The 17776-nt window shown below is 44.9% G+C and overlaps 1 long non-coding RNA gene across 1 annotated transcript in view; it reads left to right on the forward strand.

Annotated features, from left to right (window-relative positions):
* LOC146866910 (uncharacterized) overlaps nt 1–17776 on the forward strand; it is a 73844-nt gene that overhangs the window by 44547 nt on the left and 11521 nt on the right. The window lies entirely within an intron of this gene.

Genomic DNA, 17776 nt, shown 5'->3' on the forward strand with positions numbered 1-17776 from the left:
TCATTTTAGGGTCAGGCATGAGCAGAAAGGTGGTGGAGCGCCAGTAATTGCTGCCCTGCATCGCACAAACAGTCCCAAAGTCAGAGCAGAAGCAAGCAGGATCAAGTAAAGTACTGACGATGGATGAGCTCCAGGCTAAATATCGCAATTCGAGATTCCACTGTCATTGCGCGTCCCGTCCAGCTGCCATTTTAGGGTCAGGCATGTGAAGAGAGGCGTATAATTGCAGCCCTGACTTGCACAAAAAATCCCAAAGTCAGAGTAGGTTCAAAATTGAACAACGGCAATGACCGAGCACCTGGTTAAGCATTAGGACTCGAAACACCCTAGCCCAAGTCAAGTGCTTGAGCGCGGGGAGAACTACCATGGGTGTGGCCGCAACCCGACTGTAGCAGGAAGGAAGGAGATCGTCAGGCGCGAGTCCAGCCTGCCATCGTTGAGTTGAGGCAAAAGTTTGTATTAAAGCACAGCGGAGGCGCTAGTGCGAGAATGCAAGGAGTCAAACCAAAGCAGTGCTGATCGCCAGCTGGCGGGGCCTCGCAGGCGCTAGCTACTCACCGTGGACTGTGTCAGAACCCGACCCCGATGAGGGATCATAGGTCCTGGTCTGGTAGGGTTGCTCCCGGGTGCCCGCTTCTGATCGTCGGTTCTTCCATGGTCAGCCCAAGTAGAACACCCGATTAGCACTCTGCCTGGATACTGCCCTCCACGGGCGCCGGGAGAACAAGCTCTTCAGGCAGCCAGCGATGCAAGGGGACTGAGATCTGTGGGTCCATCCCGGTCCTGAGGCGCGGGGCACATGCTGCATGCATGTAAGAACATCCTGTTACTTTCCGGTTTATTCCCGTTGGTGAGTGCTAGCTCATTCTGTATCTATGCGGGGTGGATGGGAGGGTACAGACGGGGATAAACACTTATAAGTGATCCCTTACCCAGGAGCTTGGAGGCAAAGCTCCCTCTCGGCGGCCATCTTATGAGGGGCACTGGTTCAATTTCCCCATTCCCTAAATTCCAGTCATCTGGTCTACTGGCCAGCATATCTGCAACTGGATCAGAGCTTCCAATCTTCCCCTTTCCTTAGCTTAATTGCCCTCCTTTTCTCAACTTTTCAAAAAACACATCATGCCCCCTTCATTTTCCCTGAGCCTTTTTTCTGACACCTAACTCCAACGTCAACACACATGTACACCAAAATTCTCCACTCAATCCTGCCTCCACAATCAGCTCCCTCCAAACCTGAGCAACAGGGGCGGTGGATGGCTTTAAACAATGGAATTAAATTTCTTATGCATGTGCCTAGAGAGTGTGTATCTCAGACCCATGATGTAACGACTGGGTGCTGTCAAGCCACAGGATTATCGCCCTGCGACTTCTCCATCCCTCTCGAAATGCCTGGTCAGAGACATATGCCACCCCATCTGCTTGGTGCCCACCGTCTCCAGAGCGCTGGGCTACATATTATGAGCGGGACACCTGGAAACTAAAGCAGGGCATCTAAGAGATCACCCTCTGGTGGATGGGGAGCCAGAAAGGGATCTCCTTATTTGAGAAGCATGTTGGTTTCTACTGAGGCCATATACAAGAATGACTTTCATTTAATTCACCGCATTTACAATAGATTTATAGTTCACGAAGGCCACCACCATAAACAAGCACTGGTTAGGGTGCATAAAAGGTAGGGGTGGAGGCAAAGTTTTCAACCTTTGCAAGGATTGCAAACTTTTATCAACTTCGTAAGACTTTGCTTGCAAATGAAAATTCTTGAAAAACAGGCAGAATTTCTCTGGCAATCAATTGTTTTCCTACAGGATTCTCCCACTAAAAGGGTTTTTTTGTGGTTATTTTCTGCAAAAGCTACTTTAAGTTGTTTTTGGCCACAATTTTAAACGTTGAAACTGTTGGGAAATTGTGGACGCTTGCAATGTTTTTAAGAAATCTTCAAGAAGTCTGCCGAGCCTCAATAAGATGAACACTTGGCTTGAGGTGATGGGTATAATTTTGTACAACAACTGTGACAATCTGTGTTTTGAGCTGTGATATGCAGTTAGCATAAAACCAGAGGGCATGATTCAGAAGGCCACCTTTGGCAATGAACATGCGTTTGGGACCAAAAATGGCAGGATTTACAACTATCAATATAAAAAAAAAGGATACCTGGCATGGATATGATGCATTACTACTGTGCAACTGTCTGCCACTATGTCATATAATTACATGGTACTAAACCCAGTGCAAAGTTAGGTAGTGGGTGGATATAGTAGTCCTTTGCCTTGGATGCTTGTGAATGCGCATAAGCCAATGAGTTTGTGGGCATTCACAAACTCCGCTGACATTTTTACACCCTAGAAATGGTCGGAGATTTGCCCTGCAAAAAGACGAGACATTACCTTTCAGGATGGAAAAAGAAACAGAACATTCCCAGACTTCAAGGGACTTCATAAGGGTGCAGGGAAGGGGTTTCGACTTTGAAATTGGAAAAAAAATGTGCAATTCTATAGCAGGACTGGCTTTCCCTGATGCAGAACTATACCTTGTGCTTACAGTTGCACGCCTGGGAAATTACAACGTGCAAAAACATGTCACAACATTGTCATTGGTACTCCTGGAATCCTGCAAGTGGGCAGCTTTCCAAGTGCTCTACGGGCAATATTTGTAAATTGTAAAATGTAGGATACCTGCTCCCGGTCGTTGGAGTACTGCTAAACCACAAATTTACAACTTTTTGTTAATATGTCGCCAGGTTCTGATGCTATTTGAAAAATCTTAAGTAAATTTAATTCCAAAAAGAACAGGTCGTTTTTTGTGTGCTAAGGATGTGTTGATCGGAGGTGTTACCCCATCATGCAACTTTACCCCACTGACTTCTTCCATTCGGTCATCGTGCCACACCTTTCCATACAGAAGTGACCTCTCTGGGCGTGCAGATATAGCTTCATGCTTTTGGTTATATTTTCCTAATTCATATATTAATTTAACACAAATCAGATTATTTGATGCCAGAGCGCAGTATAGGGAAAAATGCTATTGATCATATGGTAGCCTTGCCAGTGTGTCATGGTACCTATTGCAAGAAAAAGAAATTGGCCCCCGACTACTGTTTGAACCATAATCAGGGTTCACTGGGCCCTCTCAGGCCTCTGGGCCCCAGTGCCACTGCACCTGCTGCACCAACAGAAGCTACACCTCTATTATCATTGCAAAGTGATATGCAGTAAGGTACATGGGTGAAAGGAAGCATAGAGTGGTGATTGTATATAGGATGTTTGTATATCCCCCTTTGCATTAACATTACTGCACTGCAAATAGTGAATAATGTGTCTTGCAAAATTCTGTGGGAGTGCTGCAGGGGTGCATTGTATATATATTACGTAGGATCAGAAAGAACATTAACAGAAAAGGAGAAAAACTGTTGTTTTGCAGTCAAATGTAGTGGGGAAAACTATGAGTAACTCACTTTGCATTCTTGATATCAGGCAGTATTAAGATGCAATGTCAGAATATAGGAGCGGATCTGGGACAGCTCGGGACTGAAGAACAAGGGGGCGAAAGAATGCTCTTTGAGGAGAGCAGAAGGGAGCATCAGAAAGAATGGATTAGCGCTTTCAAATGGGGTCATGGTCAGGGGGCATTCCAATAGATGCTGAGGGGATAGAGCTGTTTGAGTTTAGTATTAGTGGATTTGGTGAAAGAGTTCAGGGTAATAAGATAAATAAGGGGCGTTTGGAAGTGGGAAAAAGAAATTGGGTATGCATAAACTGACTCAGAGGCACAGGCACCGTCTAGAATATTTTCAGGCAGAGATCAAATGGGATTTTTAGGTATCGCCGAAAAAAAGTTTGACTTGTCTCCCACGCCTCATGAAATAATGCAAAAATACATACATATGAAGAGGGGCTTTGGGTCAGCTCTCTTCATCCACTGGTCTATTCAGCTGCCATTCACATGTTGCTACTGCCCACCACAGCATTAAGCATGTGGCAATAGGTTAATTCACGTCAACCACTGGCTCTCTTGCACTATGAGTGATGGCAGGTGTACATATTCACCTAAAAAGAAAGTCACTTTAGTGTGATGGATAAGAACTAATACTTTCCTTTAGCATTTTTTCTTCATTTTTTTATTATTTTTAGCTATCCTTGTATGTTAAAACATGTAACAAAATACCCTGTCTACAGCATTTAAAACAATGTGATTACAACTCACTTTTAAAGACCTACTGGCTTTACCATGGTTTTCACAGTAAATAAGCCAGGCCTACTCTCTCTGTGACAACTTTATAATAAGCAGCTCAGACGTATAGAATCACATAATTGGGCACACATACACTTACTACAGACACCCACACCCTGGTGTGCCTGGGAAAGCATTATGCTTCTTTTTCAAGTCTCTGTGGCACATATTCCTTTCAAATCAAAGAACATGTTCAGCAATTTCAAACTGTTCCAACAGTTACGTTTTCCATGCTCATGTTCACTGCGGTGGTGCGACGGAACGCCGCAGTGAAATACGTCGCAAGCCTTTTTTTACATCAGGTATGTTTTAACAACAGTTGCCATGACCACGCATTGTTTATTTATTTAAAAACAATTTATTTGTGGGTAGAGACCCCCGCCCCACTCCTCCCAACTTACCTTAAATGTGTGGTAAAGGCATCCGTTGTAAAAACATACATGTTGTAAAAACATGCATGCTTAAAATTGTGTGTTTAAGTCACAACGTGGTAAAAACCTTGTGTAAGGCTGTTTCCCATTCACTGCTCCACGTGGAGCCTGACAGAGGAATGTGTTATCTGCAGCCTGCATCTACAGCAATGTGATGCATACTTAGGTCTGTGCTGCACCTCTTTGCAAAGCCACTTTATATCTGTCCTATGCAAAGATGAGTTGCGATGTGGTGGTCTTAGTTTCCGCCTCTATAGGGGAAATCGGTGCAGGAATACTTAATTTCTACATCAGCTACAAGAGCCCTGATGAGGATAAAAAGAACCCGTGCACACTGGTAGAAAATGATTTTCAGTTCGGGTTCACCATTTCTGGGGACAGAGGCGCCTGTGGGAAGCAGTGGTCAGGTTCGGCCGGTCAAGGTTGTCTACCAGCATCTTTCAAATGGCGGACAAATGCTGTTTGTTGAAGAGTTAGATCCAGACAACAGACATTGGTCGCAAATAACGGATTCTCCATGCTTATTTGCGGATGGTGGTCACCCTACCACCAAGCCACCCTTCCTGTGTCTTTCCTAGATTGTGAGCAGCAGGCTCTTTAAGTTCATGTGAAATGTTGTTGTTTCAAGTCCAGAAAAGTCTAGATCCAAGATTAAGAAATTGATGAATGAATGCTTCTTTTGGTACTATTTGTTGGCGGACACAAGGCAGATTGGATTTTTGACTGATTTTACATGCCTACTTATCAGAAACCTTAATTTATTATAATTCAGTAATATGTGGCATAACTTATTATAATTCAGTTATATGTGGCATACCTTATTATAATTCAGTAATATGTGGTATCAGAAGGGCTTGAATTGGCAAAACGGGTATTACATTCAATGGTGTTCTAAATGGGGTGGGGACAAAATATATCTTCATATATATTACAGGGGAGCCAAGAAATCCTCAAGATGTCTGTCTTCGATGCATATCTGACCTCCTGTCCAGTGGTGACTCCATCGCCGGCCACCATGAGGGCACTGCAAGCTGGGCTGACATTGTTGACACGTGCTTTGGCTGCGTCTCAGGGCTTTAAACACAACTCTAATGTGTGTTGTTAGCGGGAAAGCAGCTTATCGCCGTTCTTACAAGATATTGCTCCTGATCAAACAGCGCTGTCATCCTCACCCGGCTGCCGCGCACTGAGCTGTTTGTCTTGTGTTGACTGCAGCTGCCAAATGGATTTTGCATCATGAAGTAGTTTGGCTTTAGGATTTAATGAGGGTGGCAAGTATCATTTTCCATTTCAGAAGATATGGTCGCTCTGTCCACTGGCTTTCAACACTGCAAACCAGAGCCGGCCTTAGCGCTGGTGGCGCTCAGTGAGACAATGGGGCAGATTTATGTTCCCTGGCGCATCCCTGCAAATCAGCAGGGATGCGCCAGGGGAGAAGCGTCACGAAAGTTTACCCTTGCACCACAATAGATGCGCCGCATTTACAATGCAGCGCATCGTGGCGCAAGGATAAACAGATGCGTGACGCATCTGATGGCGGAAGGTTGGCGCATTGCTGGAGTTGCGTCGCAAGCGCGACGCAGCTCCAGCAAGGCTCGGGGTGCCCTATCGTTACAATGCTGCGTCAATCCTTACGCCTGCTTCAAGCAGGCGCAGGGTTTTGACGCAGCATGGTCGGAAAAGTGACTGAGTGAAATCTTGTAGATTTCACTCAGCCACTTTTCGGAGGCGTTCCTGCGCCAGAACGCCCCCCCCCCTGTGCAGATACGCCCACATGTGGCGCAAGCTTTACAACGTGACGCATCTCCCTAGATGCGTCACGTTGTAAATGGGGCGCAACATGGCGCAGGGTTTACGCCGCCGCTGCGTCACAAAAGTGATGCAACGGCGGCGTAAAAGTGGCGCAAGTCCGTTATAAATCTGCCCCAATGTTTTTTAGCGCACCCTCCCCCTCCAATGACCTCCTTCTTGACGGGTTCCCTCACTATCACCCTTCAACAGTGCCCCTCATATCTGAATAGCCCTTCTGTCGCATACACTTCATATGTTTTCCAGCACTACTCGTCCTACTGTAGGGTGTCAGCACTTTACATCACACACACATCATACAGAGGCAATGAATCATACGTGTGTGAATCAGCCTATGGCAAATGTTATATAAGACAATGAGGATTACGAGATGTGGGACTCATACGTCATCCATGCGAGTAGGAAGTGTGCTTTAAGAGGGCTCGGTCTGATGAAGCACAAGCTCGGGATTTAAAACGCACCACAGAGACTGGGGTTAGCTTTGCTATTAACCCACTGAGCTGACCACATAAAACAGAGTTCTGTGATCGGCATGGTACGCGTTCTTCGCAGCAGGCATATTAACCCTCTGCGCTTCTTTATGACGAGTCAAAACTACCACTAGAAAAACTCCCATCTCTTTCCAGCAGGAACATTAGTCACCAGATTTATATTGACATTTTTATTGTTGTACACACAAGGAACTCTGCAGCAGGTGCTATCAAACCCATGAGTTATTTCTAAATACAGCGCCCCTGCCCCCACAGCTCAGCGCCAGGTGCAGCTGCACCGGTCGCACCACCTAATAGCCTGCCCTGGTGCAGACTCACACAAAAGACTTTGAAAACCTGTCACTGTGTCATGATGCAAACGAACAGAAGCCAGCGCCATTGGGATACATAGGCTGCAGCAACAATTGTATGCCGAAAATACTCGACTCCTCCTCAACCTAGGAAGACACAATCTGAACACATTCAAAATACACGCACACAGTAGTCTTGGAATGCTGGGGAAAGTCGGCACTTAATTTGTAAAAAAAAAAAGAAAAACCCGGGGGCACCATGATTTTCACACAAGAGAGCCGCGGTTACACAATAACAAAACTGATTAGCCTGGACGCCATCTTATGCCTCTTTCTTCCAGCACCCTACAATTCCTGTCATTTTATCCCACTCATGCCGGCTCTTTTTCCTCCCTGATTTCTCCCTTTGTTTGCCTCTCGTTCTCTTGCTTTTGTTTTTTCCTTTCTCGCCTTTATCTCTCTCTTGCTCTGGGTCAAAGTCTGAATTCCTGTACCACCCACCAGTATAAATTAGGCACTGGGAACATTCAGACATGGATGAGGGGCAACCGTGTTGCCACGAGCTGAAGGTGCACTAAAAGTGTTGACTCCACCCCACCACTTTTTCAGGGTGCTAACCGTAGCAGAGGCAAGGTGAACAAGCTGCTGGTTCACTCCCAGCACATTATAAATTGTAAATTGATACTTGTATAGCGCACTACTCACCCGCAAGGGTCTCAAGGTGCTTGTACAAATACCACTGTGGAACCCATCCTGGCTTTCCCTGTGAGGCGTCCACTCCTGGGCACCCCCAAGGTGGAGGCCAGGCATCCTTAGCGTTGTGGGGGCCGTTGTGGAGATTAAGCAAGCTATTGCCCAGAGTTGCAGAGTGGGACTCCATGATTGGAATGGCACAGAGGCAAGAATTATCAGGTCTGTGGAATTTTGAGCCCAAGACTCACCGAGGCGGGGAATTGAACCCTGGTCCCAGGCTAGATCTCTGCATCAGGGTCTGCCGCTCTAATCATTGAGCCACACTTCTCCACATTCATTCAGTGGTCTTCATATTGCATCTTCCTACTGTATTTTATTGGTATATATTTAGAGCATTATATATATTTCTTCCTAGGCTCAAGGTACTCTCCTGTCTGATCAAGTTATAATATTTTTAGCAATTCATAACGTTGTGAGATCAAGTGCTCCCATTTACATCAGCTTCCTGGATGACATTTTGAGTGCATGGTTGAAAAGGTATTGCTTGTGGTTTGGCCTGCATGGGAAATGTTGCTGAGATGTGTGAGGTTTGAGGATGGAGGGTGCACCGTGCACTGAGTGTCGCCGAACATATGTGTAGGTGTTGCAGAGAGGGTGTGAACACTGCACATGCACATGCAACATATTGTAAAAAAAACTGCCATTTTTGGGGGATTGGCATTATCATGGGCAGAAACATAGAAAACACATGTGTTCGCTAAGTTGAGCGGGCCCTGGCCCATCTACACATAAACCATTTTGTAGGAAGGTGGCTAGAACTGGAGGTGGGGATGGGGAACATAATGTGTAAGACATTGGCTGCCAGTGGCTTGAGGAATATCCTTCAAAGCAATTTGCATTTGGGTGATCCGCTGGCTGGCACATAGCGTCTTACATTCAAAATTCAGACTAAGCAACCAAAGGAGATACTAAAAGATCAAGAATAGCGATTTACCGTAAGATCTGGGTAACACTTGGCCTCATGGTGGCAAAACAAAATATAGTTCAGTTATGGGGAGCCACAAACCCACCCACAATAACAGATTGGAAGAAACATATAGACTGCTGAATGTTCCGGGAGAAAACAGTATACACTGCGAGGGGCTGCCCTAAGAAATGGTCACAAATCTGGGGGGCATGGAACACATATCCCCCAGAGAGGGGGAGATTTGTAGTCCACCGTGCAGTCCCATACTAGATGACTTGTCCTCACCATAATGCATGTAACTCGTGATTTTCACTGCACTATTCTTGTAATCACTGCGATTGTCATTGTATCACCTAAGGAATTCCTCCATGAATGTAACTTATCAAACTGATTAAAGTTCTCACACCGATTCATAATGTTTAATAAAAAGAATTATAAAAAAAAGAATAGCTACTTTCCATAAAACCCACCGATAAGGCAGTTTCTTCTCAGTACGGTTGTACGATGGTACAACACAGGGATATACCTTGCATTTACCACGCATGTTTTATCACGCATATACTTTTATAAAGCACGCCATTACTATGCACTGTTTTTATATAAAAACAATGTATTTGTGGGCGGAGACACCCCACACTCCCCAACTTATCTTGACTGCTTGGTAAAGGCATGTGTTGTAAAGGCATGCACGTGGTGAAAATATGCGTGCTAAAAAATGCGTGGTAAAGGTACAACGAGGTAAAAACCTTGTTGTAAAGGCTGTTTCTCTCTCAGTACAGATCAGTAAATTGTGGATTAAACTGCTGTAGGAAATCAGATCTATCGAAAAGACATTTGGAGTCGAAAGGAGACATGAAGTTCTGGCTCCTCCCATTAGAAAACTCAAATATTTCTAAGGCCAAAACCCTGCTTGGGGAACAGCCATTACAACGCGGTTTTTACCACGCAGTGCAGTTACATCGCATGCGTTACAACGCATGCGATGTTACAACGCTATGCCATTACAACGCAAGTCTTTACATCGACTTGCGCTAGATGGCGTGCTAACATTACAAATAGTGTAGTTTACTATCCCAACACCTTCCCTACTGTTAAGTGGACTGGAGTTGGAATAGTAAATTACACTTTTTTAATGTTAGCACGCCATCTAGCGCAAGTCGATGTAAAGACTTGCGTTGTAATGGCATAGCGTTGTAACATCGCATGCGTTGTAACGCATGCGATGTAACTGCACGCGTTGTAAAAACCCGCGTTGTAATGTCATACATCCCCCTGCTTGGCTTGTATATGCTGCTTGTGACCTTCCCCTCACACTTCTTTGCTTTAATCCACACTTGTAAAACGTGATCAGATACCACTGCAACGAGTTTGGCCCAGGCTCTGTGGACATCGGACATAACTCCAACACCCAGCACTTATAGATGACCCTGCTACCAACATAAGCCTCTCAACGATGCACCTCAGAATCAGGACCATTAGCCCCTGGTCTGCAAAGCACATTGCAACGTCGCAAGAGGTATTCTAGAAATGGTGCAATACAACATATTTGGGGTGATGTATTCATTGCCATGAGCTAGCAACCTGTATGCAAGCAGCAAGTGGCCAGGGTGGGGTAAGGGTCATATTGTGATAAATGACCAGACTTCCAACAGTGGTACGAGGGAACCATAGGCTGGTGGGGGCCAGTTTTTGACCCATGGGACCGGTTTTGTTACTGGTGCTGGTTTTGCAGCAGTGCTGCAATATCGGTCCCCTGTAACAAAAGCGGCAGCGGAGCTTCACACTAGCGATCCCCCCACACCTCCACCCCCAGGCCAGTCAAGCGGAATTGCCAGGGCTGATTTCAGCTCCCAGTGCCAGCAGCAGAGCACCCTGCTGTATCTCACCCCGACTGCTGGCTGAAGTGTCTGTGGCTTACGTCATCAATAGGGCCAAAACAGAGGGAGCTCATATATATAAAAATAGGCAAACCCTCTTTGAGTGGAATCATGGGGTGTACCGTCTCACTGATTCTACAAATAACTTTGTGGAGTCAGTGCTTAATTTGTACGGGTAGGTTCCAGTGCTCGGCACCAGCACTTAATTGTCAGAACCGGCTCTAGTGACAGTCCACCGCATGGTGACATTGCCTTTTTAATTCTGAGATGGGCACAAAAAACGTATTTATTAAGTCAATATACATTGAAAATGAATCATACCATCTTCTCATGCCATCATTATAACTTTGTAGGGCCTGAAATAGTCTGAATTGCCACACTTGTAGGAGTGTTATGGTTAAGTTTTATGTTGGCACTGTCATTGTCAGCGCTGCCAGGGTATGGGTGGTGCAGCTGCATTGACCTTCCGAGAAGAGCCCAGGCACTTATTTATTTACAAATTCACCACTTTGTGGAGTTATCTTTCATGGTGACTTTACCATCGGCCGGCATCAGTACTTGGCACACACATGAAACCATATAGACATTTGCCCTTCCATGCATAGGCGTTAGAACTAGTGTTCGCACTGCCTTCCTCTAATATTGTACACACAACTAACACTTTGTCACGAGGCGTTGGCTCATCTGGGTTCCCACGCAAAAACGTCCCTCAAATTAACCAATGTATATAAGGAGGCGGAGAATATCTGGAGGGTAAAAGGAGGGGTCTGCAAGAGTCAATTAAGGTGAAGCCTAACGCCTTATCCTGGGAGAGAAGCCTTGTGACACTTAACCCATACTTACAAGGTTAGTGGAAATGAGATTGCAGACATGCACGCGGTAAACCTTTCTCAGTAGAACAGTGTCTGTAGCACTGGTGTTGCTTAAAAAGTGCATTGTGGGGGCATATTTCTGGACACGGATACAGTGGAGGCCTTGGAAATGATAGCCAGTGGGAATGGAAGGAGCCTAGCTCACTCAGTAATCTCCTTAAGGCATGTGACAGGAGCAGCAGCAAAACTGGAGAACGAAGAGCGTCTGCTGTGCTCTAGTAAATGGGCGTGTCTACACAAGGGGTGTGTCCGATATCTCACTTCCTACATCTGGGTCTGAATTAGAAAGCAGTCCACACTGAGTGTTTGGGAACTACTAGCCCATTCTATGACAAAAAAAGGAAAATACCCGTGAGATCCCCATCTATGCATGAACATATTTTTCTACTTTTTTTCAATTCACAACATTCCCAGGAGCACGCTTTCAAATTTTTTCTTTCACTGCTGGGAATTATTTTTACTCTGTGGAGAATGCTCTTGCCCTACACTGCCATCACGCCTGGGGATGATCCAGGTCCTTTCCTACTCTAGAAAGGGATTTATAACAGCCCTGTGCTGGAGAAAATTTCTGACTCTTTCCAAGGTGAAAATGGGCTGGATTGGTGTTTGGGAATGTCACAAATGTACAAGTTTGTGCAGCCGCGGCTGCTGCAGGTGAAAAAGGTGGGGCGTTCTCACCTGCAGTGGCCTTGGCTGAGTTTGTGGGTGTTCCCACAAGGTAAAGCAAACCATGCCTGGGAACACCCACTTTCCTACCCCTTGGGTTGGATTTACAGCTGGAGATGTTTTTGCAGGTGTCAGAGTCCTGAACACCTGTAAATGGTTTTACACTTGCCCAGAATCTCTTTGTGAATTCCTGGCAGTTGTAAAACTGTAAATGTTCGTAGTCAATGGGGCTGTCTCAGAGCCCTTCACCCTGCAGCGAGGGACTAGGCAAGGTTGCCCCCTGTCCCCCTCACTGTTGCTACTGGCCCTAGAACCACTGATTAGGGACATCGAGGCCAATGAAGAGATGAAAGGGGTCACCATTAATGAGGTCACAATCAAACTAGCCACATACGCAGATGACATTCTCATTGTCACAGAAAGCCCTAAATCCTCTATCACTGCCCTCATGGATTCCATAGATAAGTACTCATCCCTCTCCGGTTACAAGCTAAACAAAGACAAATCAGAATGTAAACCACTCAATATACACACCACAAGAGACATACTGGGTGATTCGGGCCTTGCCTGGCAGACTGGTTTAGTAAAATACCTGGGTATATACTTTGGGAATGACCTCAAAAACACACTGGAACAAAATGAAAAACTAATCCTGGCCAAGATAAAGACGCTGTTGGAGGGCTGGTCACCCAAATTCATAACTTGGTGGGGGAGGATAGAGACAGTAAAGATGATGGTCACCCCAATGGTCAACTACCTGGCAAATATGCTCCCTCTAATACTCACAGATGACTTCCATCGCAAATTAGATAAGATGCTGAATAATTTAATCTGGCGAGACAAAAAAGCAAGGATAAGCCTTAAAAAACTAAGATTGGGGAAAAAACTGGGGGGTTAAACCTGGCGGATTTTAAAACCTTCCAAACGGCCTTCTTGGAAAAACAAGGGAGTTATTGGATCCTGCCAAACCAGGAATACACACCAGTATGGCTGGGACTAGAGAGAGCCATACTAAACAACCTCGAACCCTTAGCGCTACTAACAGCCAATAAACATATGCTAGCAGCAAACCCAATACTCAAAAATACGAGAAACGCCCTACTGAAGGTAGACCAGAAGATGGAACACAGCATTAAAAACTCGAGATGGGAATCTTTGTGGGCTAACACAAAGATAAAATATAGGGGCAGACCGCTCTCTATGGACTCATGGGGGAAAACAGGTATCTCCCACCCTATCCAACTCGAAGAGGGAGGGAATCCCACCACTTTCAGTATGCTAAAAATCAAATATAACTTACCAGACATAGAACTATATAACTTCTTAAAAATCAAAACAGCACTGACCAAAGCGAAGCTTTCGGATACCAAGCCGCCAATCATCCAATATATGACCAACCTCAATAGAATAGGGCACCAGGTATCACACCTCTATAGACTCCTATGGCCGAGCTCAACCAAACTTATTGAAAAAACACGCAAATACTGGGAGTCCCAACTTGGAGACACACTTAGCGAAAATGAGACCAAGATGCTATGGTCCTCCCCCACACAAAGTAAAATATCCCCGGTACTAGCTCAGACAAAGTTCTAGACACTACACAAAATCTACTGGACCCCGGCGCGCCTGGCGACCCTGGGACTGAGCACCAATGACCAGTGCTGGAATTGTAATAAGGGAAAGGGGGACCTGGCCCATCTCATATATTACTGTCCCAAAGTCAAAACATTCTGGGAGAAGATCTTTGCCTTTTTAAACAACATGTTATGATGTACTCTTAAAACGGAGTTTGCCACTCTGGTAACTGCCTTCATAGAACAGATGCAGACTCACAACAAGACAGAGACCTACTGGATCTCCTACTAACAACAGGAACTCAACAAATGGAAAGACACCTCCAAGGCAACGTTTAAGGGATGGCTCAACTGGGTGACGTATCTCAGAGGAGCGGATACAGTGGCCCTACGAGACTCACCGTGGAGACAGCCCTGCAGAAAAATGTGGGCATCCCTAGACAAGTATCTAGACCCTTATGACCCGCCCTGAAAAGGCCTAGTATAACTACCAGATTAGCAACCCTCATTAGACAACAGCGAGTAGGCTAATTCTCCCTATATGCGATATCTCTTCTCTCTCTCCGCTCTGGTCCCTCTCCCTGCCCCTCTCTTTGCTTTCTCTGACCCATACGAGGACAGTGGTTGGTGGGCAGCCAAAATAGGGAAACTGTACATACAATTAACACAGTCAATGTTGGCTGCCCTGTAACAACAAGCGATGCTGTGCACATGTTATATGTATGCGATATGTTATATGTTTAAATGTCATATGCTGTTTTAAAAAAAATATATTATCTACTGAAATAAAAAAAAAGTAAAACTGTAAATGCAGTCACGAAAAGTACCTTTGCTAATAGAGCCCTAAATGTTCTAACATGGAGATCAAAGTAGGTAAAATACTTTCCCTATCAGGTCAGACGTGTATCTCCAGTGTAAACAAACCATAAAGACACTTTAAAAATTGATAATTGTTGCTCTGGCGGGCAACACTGATCTACTTGTGTTTCCAATGTAATTTCTTTAGAATTACCATTTGTTGGACTTGGCACTCTATGCAGGGTCACCCTAAACATTTTGCCTTCTCCCCTCCTGTTTTCTGAACCCTTTTTTGTTGGCTTTTAGGACTCTGTGCATTTTACCACTGTTGCCCAGTACTAAAGTGCCTGTTCTCTCTCCTTTGAACCCATAACAATTGGCTTACACCCAATTGTTACATTTAATTTACTCGTAAGTCCCTAGTAAAGTGGTACTCCATGTACCCACGGGCCTCTAAATTAAATGCTAATAGTGTGCCTTCAACACTTATAGTGCCTCTCACTAATGTAGCTCTTTCAAAACATGTCTCAGGCCTGCAACTACAGCTATTGTGCAGTTTCAAACTGCCAAATCGACTTGACAAAATAAACCTTTTGCCAAGTCTAAAACTCCCTTTTTAATACATATGTCAGCCCTAGTGTAGACCCTATAAGGCTATAGGACAGGATGCATTGTTTTTAAGAAGTTGGACATTTACTTTTAAGTTTTACATGTCCTGGAAGTGAACAACTCACAAATATGTTTATCACTACTGTGAAGCCTACCAGTCCCATAGGATAACAATAGGTTACCTTATTATATATAATTAGTAATACATTTTGCTTGGGAACAGGTAGAAATGTCGTGTTTGCTGTCTAAGGAATTGTAATTTAAAATAGTAAAGTCGGATCTTAAGTCGCAGTTCTGAAAATGCCACTTTTAGAAAGTTGTCGTCTTCTTGTGCTAACCATTTAGTGGTGCCTGCAGCCTGTATTGATTTATTTATTTATATATAGTTTTATATAGCGCAAACATGACCCAGGTGGGTATCAAAGCACTTTACAAATGATCAAGGACAAAAAAGAGTGAGACAAGTGGGTCAGTAACAGCAGCAGTAGTATGCAAGATACTGGTGTATACAAGAGGAACAATATATCGCGACACTGGAAAAGGATATAAATGAGCATAAATGAGCAGAAAACAAATAGGGATGTTGAGAACAGTCATAGGATCAGGTGTGAAACACATTGTAGGAGCGCCACTCTGGGCGAGGCAGTCCGTACAGTGGGAGTAGGTACATTTCAGATCAGAGAGTAATCATCAGTACGGCTTTCACTTCTTTTTTGAAATATGCAGTTGAGGGATTCAGTCTGATTTCTGGAGGCAAGGAGTTACAGATTCTCGGGGCACTACCGTAAAAAGCTCGATTATAGGTTTTCTTTTTTTTTGAATTTTTGAGGTTTTAGCAGCGTTGTGCTTGAACTCCTAGAGGATCTGCTACCACCAGAGAGATCCAGTTTTTGAGCTAGGTAGAAAGGGGTGTTATGGTGAAGGGCTTTGTTTATGGCTTTCAGATCCGGTGTGATGTAGTTATTTCTTCTGGAGCCGCGATAAGCCTTGCAGCCAAATTCAGGGAGGCCCTGAGTTGTGCCAGTTTGTAGCTGGGTAGCCCACAGAGCGCTGTGCCACCATACTCCAACCTGAAAATTACTAGCGCTTGAACAGCAGACTTGAAGTTGTCTGGGGGAGGAAGGGTTTTATCATTCTTAGGACACTCATTTGGAAGTTGGCTCCTTTGGTGGCTGAGCTGATGTGCTCCTGCATATTCAAGGTCTTATCAAGTATTATTCCAAGCGACCTTGTCAAGTCAATGATGTGTGATGTACAGTTGAGAGCCATTAGGTTATTTCGGAACCAGCTGTATTCTCTTTAGGAGATAAACCAGTACACTCCAAGAAAGAGAATTGGCATAATCTAACTGTGAAGTGATCAGGGCCTGTTCACCTTTTCCTGCTGCGGTAAAGGCAGATGGTAAAGGGATTGTTTTAGAATCTATAGGAGTTCAAAACAGGAACCTATTAATTTGGCCACATGGTGGGGAAGGGGAGGTGGGGTAAAGTGGCAGAGGTATCTATTTTCACCCTCAAATTGTGAGCTACCATGGTAGAGGGCGGTGGAGGTGTTATTGCCCCAGCTGGGTGGTGGTAACTCGAAGAGCAGAATATCCATTTTACCGGCATTGCATTGTAGGTTGCTAAAGCACATCCATTGAAACAATGCCAACATGCATTACTTAAAATTTCTCAGCACGTTTGGGGCATTTTTATCTAGGGTGAAGAGCATTTGTGTATCATCAGTGTACAAAACAATTTGCAAGCCGTAAGATTCTATGAGGGTCATCAGTAGGGTCACAAAGACGTAGAAGAGCGTAGGACTCAATGCAGACCCTTGAGGTACCCCAAAGCCCAGAGATTTAGGTTCCTAGGTAAATAAAGGGAACCATGCATACAGATTGATATCTACCTACCAATAAGGAGCGGACCACAGACACTGATGTCATAAAGATGCTTTAGAAGTATGGGATGCAGGTAGATCAAGGAGAATCAGGGCCACCTGCTTCCTCTGATCCAATGCTAGCTTAATGGTGTCTGCAACCTCCAGCAGAGTAGTTTTGGTGCTGAAGTCAGAGTGAAAGCCAAACTGGGAAGGGTGTAACAGCTTATTCTGCTCTAAAAAAATGGTAAGTTGCTGGTTAATATTAAGTTTTCTAATATCTTGGCAAAGACCGGCAGCAGAGAGATTGGTCTGAAACAAGAAAGGTTGGATTTTTCAGCTGACGGCTTTTTTAGGAGAGGAATTTATTTAGCCTGTTACCAACAGCTGGGCACTGTAGCCATCAGAATGGACAGGTTTAAAAGCCGATTTAAGGAGGGGTTGATTGCAGTGCTGTTGGAAACAAGAATGTGAAGGGGGCATGGATCATCAGGGGACACATATTTACGTGCTTTAAGGGCGTGAGCAAACTCCTCCAGAGAAATAGGAGCAAACTCCTGCAGGGAGTGTGAGCAGGGTGTTAGCGGAACCTCCTGCAGGGCCATG

Source organism: Triturus cristatus, chromosome 1_2 (genome assembly GCF_964204655.1).
Source record: "Triturus cristatus chromosome 1_2, aTriCri1.1, whole genome shotgun sequence".
In the NCBI taxonomy this organism is placed as follows: domain Eukaryota; kingdom Metazoa; phylum Chordata; class Amphibia; order Caudata; family Salamandridae; genus Triturus; species Triturus cristatus.